Raw genomic sequence first — 8,063 nt, forward strand, 5'->3', positions numbered from 1 at the left:
TGTCGTTATTGGTATAGATATCCAACTTCATATTGAGATCTGATGTATCTAATGTGTTTCTTTAAAGTGCTCCTTTAATTTTTGTGAGTAGTATACTTCTCTAAATGCTTCAAAGAACACTCTCATCGTGGCTATAAGTAACATTAGATTTAGTGCCATACATTTCCAGTCAAAAATATGGAGACACTGGAGGGGCTGTCTTTTTAACAAATTTTATGGTGCATTATCAATATTTTTATTAACTGTTGTCATTTTTGTATACTTTTCTTAACTTTGTGTGTTCCTGACATTATGATTTGTTAATGTAGTTTTATTGATTCTGTCATGTTCACGGAGCGAAGCAGACCCAGATGCTGGAACCCAGAAGTATTACGGGAGGCAGATGAAGTTTGACAGTTTATTGTCCGTGGTTATTGAGGAGCTGAAGCTGGGACAGGAATGGAGTAGCTGAAGAGTAGATCCGGAACGACGGGGCGATGATCCAAGCAGTGAGGAAGGCTGATGGAGTGGCGGGGTAGAGACGATCGGAGGCGACGGACCCAGGTTGGCACATGAACGATGGACCTGGGGAGGGCAGAGATGACTCAGGTAAGCAATGGCGAAGTACTGTAGATCAGAACTAAGACATAGGCTGAGAGGCCAGGATACTACACCGGGTGAGGTAACGAACTGACGATGAATACTGGAGCAGGCCTTCCTTAACTTGTGAACTGCCACACAGGAAACAACCCGGGGTGTCCACTGCTCTCCATCCAGATTGGGCCTTTAGGCAAGACCCTTGAGGCTGCTGCCTAACAAGGTTTCTGTGTCTTTTAAATACAGGGTTGCGTCAGGAAGGGCATCTGGAATAAAAACTCTCTGCCAAATCACTGATGCGAAACAGTGGGTGCTGTTTCAGTGTGGCAACCCCTAATGGGATAAGGCAAAAGGTGAACAAACAAACTATCTATCTATCATTCCAGACTTCCTGCTCCACAACAGTCACCTCTTCTATTCTTTGTTCTCTCTCATTTCCTTCATTCTTCAAAGTATTCTTTCCATCTTTCCATTATACTACTTACACCCGTCAACATTCTGTCTCTCCCTCTTTAATATCCACCTATTATACAACTCATCATAAGCTCTTTGTTTGGCCTTTGACACCTCTACTTTCATCTTACGCTGCATCTCCCTGTACTCCCGTCTACTCTCCTCAGTCCTCTCAGTGTCCCACTTCTTCCACGGGGTGGCCGTGGCACAGTGGTAGGGTGATTGACTCAAAATTGGAAGATTGTGGGTTTGATTCCCGTCTTGCCTGCCCATGTGTTAAAGTGTCCTTGGGAAAGACACTGAACCAAAAATTGCCTCTGGTGGATGGTTGGTGCCAGTGTTTGGCAGCAGAGCCACCATCAGTGTGTGAATGTGTCTGTGACTGTACAGCGCTTTGGGCCTTCGAGGAAGGTAGAACAGCACTGTACAAGTATACACCCTTTACAATTTTTTAGCTAGCCTCTTACTCCGTATACACTCCTGCACCTCCTCATTCCACCACCAAGTCTCCTTATCAACTCTCTTTCCTGATGACACACCAAGTACACTCCTACCTGTCTCCCTGATCACATTAGCTGTAGTTATCCAGTCATCTGGTAGTTCCTCCTGACCACCGCGAGCCTGTTTCAACTGTTTCTTAAAAGTCAACAATCTTCTTTTTTCAACTTCCACCAGTTTGTCCTCTTCTCTGCCTTTGCCCTCTCTTTCTTCATCTTCTTCACCACCAGAGTCATCCTACACACCACCATCCTGTGCTGTCTGGAAACACTCTTACCAACCACTACTTTATAGTCACTGATCTCCTTCAGATTACACCATCTACACAAGATGTAGTCTATCTGTGTGCTTCTACCTCCGCTCTTATAGGTCACTCTATGTTCCTGTCTCTTCTCAAAGAATGTATTCACTATCGCCATTTCCATCTTTTTTGCAAAATCAACCACCATCTGTCCTTCTACATTCCTCTCCTGGATACCAAACCTGCCCATCACCTCCTCATCACCTCGGTTTCCTGCACCAACATGACCATTGAAATCTGCACCAATGACAACTCTCTCATTTCCAGGGATGCTCATCATCACTTCATCAAGATCCAACCAGAACTTCTCCTTCTCTTCCAGCTCACATCCTACCTGTGGGGCATACCCACTAACAACATTGAACATGACACCCTCCATTTCTATCTTCAGACTCATCACTCTATCTGACACTCTTTTTACCTCCACAACACTCCTAACAAACTCCTCCTTTAGGATAACTCCTACTCCATTTCTCTTCCCATCTCCACCATGATAGAACAACTTGAACCCTGCTCCTAAACTTCTAGCCTTGCTACCTTTCCACCTGGTCTCCTGGACACACAGTATGTCTACCTTTCTCCTCTGCATCATGTCCACTAACTCTCTACCCTTTCCTGTCATAGTTCCAACATTCAAAGTCCCAACTCTCAGTCCAACACTAGTGACTTTCCTCTTCTCTCTCTACCTACGAACCCGCCTTCCTCCTCTCCTTCTTCCACCAACAGTAGTCCAATTTCCATCGGCACCCTGTCGGTGAACAGCACTGATGGCGGTCGTTGTTAACCCGGGCCTCGACCGATCCGGTATGGATTTCGTAGGTCTGATTCGCATATTTGATTTGGCAAGATTTTACGTCGGATGCCCTTCCTGACACAACCCTCTGTATTTATCCGGGCTTGGGACCGGCACAATGAGACCCTGGCTTGGGCCCCCTCGTGGATACATTTAGAATAAGAATTTTTGGTAAGACCATTTTTCTTACCCCATCAGCAGATTTTTTTCTTATTTAAAGAAAACATTCAAATGATAAGAAGCTCTGACTTATTTCTGGTGGCTTGTTTTTGCAGTGTAATGTAGTAGAATAACAAATAATACATAATTTTTAAATTTGGCACAACATACGTGTTTAACACTTTCAAAGTAAACAAATGCAAATGTATGCAGTAGAGATGCAACGATTTAAATTCCCCATGATTTGGGTCAGTGGTGTAAGCCACGGTTCATACCTTGTGGATTCTACAGACTTTTTCTATTTTATTACTAAAAACAACAACAGCTTTCTCGGGAAAAAAATCTTCTAAAACTGTTTGAAAGGTCACAGACTTCCATACTTCAGTTCATATCCAGCTCAAAGCTAAAACCTCTCCATGCTTCACAAAAACATAAAAACAAAATCACTCAGCATATTCCTGCCCTTTGGACGCAGATCCAGAACACTTAGATCCAACCCAGCCTGATGGGAGAGACTTTCTCCTGGAATGATGGTCCAAATTATGAGCTCCTTTTTGTATGTTTTTCTTCACACTCTGTACATGCAAATACTGCATTTTTATAATTTGTGCTTTCCTGTTTGTACGATTAGCTCCTACTGAACACAAAGACTGACTAATATTTGCAGAAAAAGATCATATTTCCAAAGAGGAGCAGCAGTCGGTGGTATTGATTAGTGGACAAACTGCTCCTCAGCATGGCTGTGGGGTTTCTGTGGGGTTTCTGGATCGCTGACTGAAGGTTTTCTGTTTGATAAAGATTGTTATAGAATTCCAGAGACAGCACATGAATGTGAAACAAGTGTTTATAGAAATGTGTTTTCTTCATCAGAGATTTGCATTATGATTCCTCTTGTAGTGCACAGCTGAAGGCTGTTTTCCAAGAATCCTCAGTGCAGTTTCTCGATGAAGACGTTTGAAGGAAAGCGGCCCCAGAGCCGTGACTGTTCTTCTGTCCGGTGCTTTGTCTGGGTTTGCTGATGTTTTCAGAGTCTGTGAAGAGCCTCTCTCCTGCTGCTCCTTTGGTTCCCTCTGTGCAGCGGGTCCTTGATCTACTGCGGTTGTGTAACTGTCAGTTTTCAGGTCATGTGGCCCACTGACTTTGAATCCTCAGCTTGTAGATGTTTGAATCTTCAGAGTTCTGACTTTCTGTGTCATCATGATTAGATAATTCTCAATCTGTTCCTATAAATCTGTTTCTCTTCATGTTCCTTAAAAAATAAATAAATGTCTTTGTTTATTTTTCTTTAGTGCTTTTGTGGAATAAAAAATATCTATAAAGCCACACAGTTTATATCAAGCAGAGCAGCTACTGCAGGTAAGAGTATCACAGCTGTTTTGTTTTCAATCCAAATTGTGCCCAACTGCCTTTAAAGATAAATTCAGCTTTCATTTTTTTTCTAGCATGCTAACCTGCTGTGAGCTCTTTGAAGTCTGCTTCTACGCTATCAAATTAACTTCTTTCTAGCAAACGACTGATATAAACTCCATGTATTACCTTCATCAGAAGCAACCACTGTTTTGTATCCTGATAAAATGAAAGAATTTTACAGAAAATTTTCCTTCAAAAGAGTGATTCAACGTCTCTCTTGTTCTCTCTCATTTGGGATGAGTTTTTTAGATTAAAGTCTGGTTTGATGCTAGCAGGAGGATGAAGGCATTCTCTACCAAACCCCAGAATGTGGTAAAACCCTAAAGGTTCTTCAGGGTGAGATGCTCAGCACTTGTTTTCACTCTGCTCCTTTCACTCCAAACTGCAGAATGTCAAGATGTTGCTGAGACATTTGGAAATGCAAACTATGAGCTGGAATTATGAAGAAGTCAGGAGATAAACTGAACTGTTTGAGATGAAAAAGCAGAGAACCGTGATAACAGTCTGAGTGACTGACAGCCGGCAGTTTCTGCACCAAAAATGTGGACTCTAAAACGTTCCATTTTCCTATTTGAAGATTGAGAAATATAATATAGACCAGGGGTCCCCAAACTTTTTCTTGTGAGGGCCTTCACTGATGTGGGGCCGGGGTCAATTTGTAGAAAACACTTTTTCTGTTAGCCGTTCTGTCTGCAATTGATGCTAACAGTGTTTTCTGTTAGCAAAACAATGCTAGCAAAACACTATTTTGCTAGCAGTGTGCAAGCAATTAAAAATGGCAAACAATTTAAAACCCAGATTGGGGGGGGGGAAATCAGGTGTCTCTGATACTGTTCAGGGGTCGGGACAAATGTGGAGGTGGGCCGGGGACCCCTAATATTGACGGTAGCTCTTTCTTATTCACACTGACCGTGGTTCTCTTTCTTCTCCTTTTGGCTCCTCCCATTTGGGAACACCACAGCGAATCATCTGCCTCCATCTTAACCAGTCTTCTGCATACTCCTCATTCCAGCTCATTTCTGGATAATATGTGAGCTGGTGGCAGAAATGATCCGGATTCCATCGGTTCCGGTTCTCTGGTTGGGTTTGATCGTTGTGGTTCAGCTGCAGTTTCCATCAGCTGCTGACAGAGCACATCCGTCACTTTGTCTGGGTAAATGTCAGTGAAATACCAAAAAACACAGATGTTTTAAGGGTCAGGAGACTCCACACTCTCTCTGAATAACGTGATCGATAAAGTTATTAATACCGAAATATTCAATTCCAGCAGGAACAGCAAATGTCTGTTTCAGAACAGAAACCAACTTGACTTGACTTGTAGAATTGAACTGAAAAGTGGCCTCTACTTTCATCTGTCTGCATCATGTGTTCAGACATAGATCTGACAGGAGTCTGCTCAGAATCATGTATATTCTTCAGTCCATGTTGATTCATTATCATAAAAAATAAATCTGTAACCACCGATAGAATGCTCAAAACTCTTTGTTTTTTCAGTCTGAGACCACAAGATGGAGCTGATGTCATGTAGGGATCCTCAGTGAAAAGTGAGGAGCAGTTTGTCTTCTTCTGCTAATGAGAACATCCAGACTGATTTATGGTTTCGTGGTTGTCTGCGTTAAATCATAAACTGTAAAGACTTCAGTTTGTGTGTGAAGGTCTTCAGACGTTTTTATTATTCTGTTTTAAACACTGACAGCAGATGCAGAGAGGGGATGAGGGGCAGCAGTGAAGGAGGATTATACTCATGTTTTACATTGAAAAACCCTTTTTTGGGGAGGGAGGGGGTTTGATTTTGCAGGTTTTGCAGAACAACAGACACAGTGGACTGACTGCTGACTTACAAATGGGACCCCCACAGACATCACTGCCAGCCTTTACTCTTTCACCCCTCCGAGGTCCTTTCTTCTGGAGCAAACCCTGACCTGACATTCAAGAACCAGCAAACAGGGTTCACATGACAGACAGGGGAGGTGTGCCCCCTCCATGCCACACAGTAAAACATGGCATTAAGCTAATGGGTCTTCACACAGTAATGAAGGTTCACCACAGAATGATGCTCTGGCTTGTTCTGCAGCCTGCGGTAATTACTTATTGGAATCAATCAGTGATGCTATCTGTGGGCGGAGCCTGGTCAAACGGGGAGACGTGCAGACAGCAGCATTTAGCTGTGATTAATGAAGTGACCTTCCCCAGAGCCTCGGCTGAAATCTTGAAAAATCTATCCCATTTCAAAGTGACCTCGGGGGGGGGGAAAGGGACGACACCCATTCATTCAGCCAACAGCTGCTGCACACCCGCAGACGCACCGCCGGAACCAGCAGAAGATTCCAGAAGGTATCAGGTGGGATGTGCTTTCAGAAGAGACGCATGACAGACCTTCTTCACACTGAGAGTCAGTCTGAGGAGGAGAAAGAAGAGAAGAAGCGGAAGATTCTTCAGAATCTGTCACAAACGGGCAGACAGATGGTTCCACATGCAGCAGGTTTATTAGTTCAGACAGGAACTAAGCACAGCTAAAAGTCCATAAAGTTAAATCAGGGTCAGACAGGCAGAGGTCGATCACGAGCATGAGATTATCCAAAACGTGACTGGAATGGTCAGGGTCCAGGTGAGGGTCAGGGCAGGCAGCAGGCAGAGAATCAGCAGGAACAGAGAGATGGTAACACTTTATAATAAGATTCCTTAACAAGCTTTCTTTACACATTAATAAGCATTATTAATGTTCTTATAAGGTGTTAGTAAGACATTTATTGGTGTAATAAGCCTAATAAGGCTTATTAAATCCCTAAGTTAACACATTTACAAGCATTATTAATGTGTTAATGTGATGCTTATTGTTACATTTATTACCATCGTACACGTGGAACAAATTGTTAGTGTTAACAAGCTTAATAAGAATCATTAACAAAACTTGTTAACAAGTTAGTAAGGCTTATTAATGTGTACAGTTCTTGTAAGACATTTAATATCATTATAGATGTCTCACACTGACTTATGTGTTAATAAGCTTAATAAGAACCCTTAATAAACTTAAGGATTAATTTACTGCATTAATAATGTGTTAAAATGCTTGTAAAATATTTATTAGCATTATAGGTGTCTTGCAAATACCTGATAGTGTTAATGAGAATATTGACTACTCAGTCAGACCATTGTCTACAAAGACCATATTAGTAAACTCGTAGTAAGCTTAATAAATGTGTTAATAAACCTTGTTAACCATTTATTGAATGTTTTGCAGCATCTAAAGTGTGGAGTGTTTTACCATAAACAAGCACAAAGCATAAAACATGAAACTTTTTAAATAACATTTTCAACAAGTGAGAAAAACTTTCTGAACTCTATGAGACTCTAAAGAGATGTTTACAAACAACTTTTCAAAAAACAAACTTTTAAAGGCAACAATAACACATAAAACCACCAAAATATTCCTCATTTTTACATCAGTGATTCACTATTTTCCACTAAGTTACAAAATATGCAGATTTCCTTAATTTAGCGCCAGTTATTTCGGATCAGAATCAAGTCGAAGTACAAGAACTACCAGAACACCGTTGCCAACAATGCATTGTTTTGTAGTCATGTAGACGGCTTGAACCAGTGCGGCGCCAGATTTGCAGCAGAACCCGCCTGAGTAGGCGCTCTGCACCCGCCTCTTCCCCGCGATATTTTCATGATGATTAACAATGACGTGAGAGTCCAAAATACCCAACATGCACCGCAATCCAGGCGATCTGGGCAGCGCTGTGTCCGTCTGCATGATCTCAAACCATAGACTGTATATGAGAATAACTGGACAGAGCAAGCCCCCCTCCTTCCGTGTTCCATATAGGAAGTACCACTGGGTTACAAAAAGGCCAAAGTCCCATTGAC

This window comes from Oryzias melastigma, linkage group LG7, assembly GCF_002922805.2.
Source record: "Oryzias melastigma strain HK-1 linkage group LG7, ASM292280v2, whole genome shotgun sequence".
Classification (NCBI taxonomy): Eukaryota; Metazoa; Chordata; class Actinopteri; order Beloniformes; family Adrianichthyidae; genus Oryzias; species Oryzias melastigma.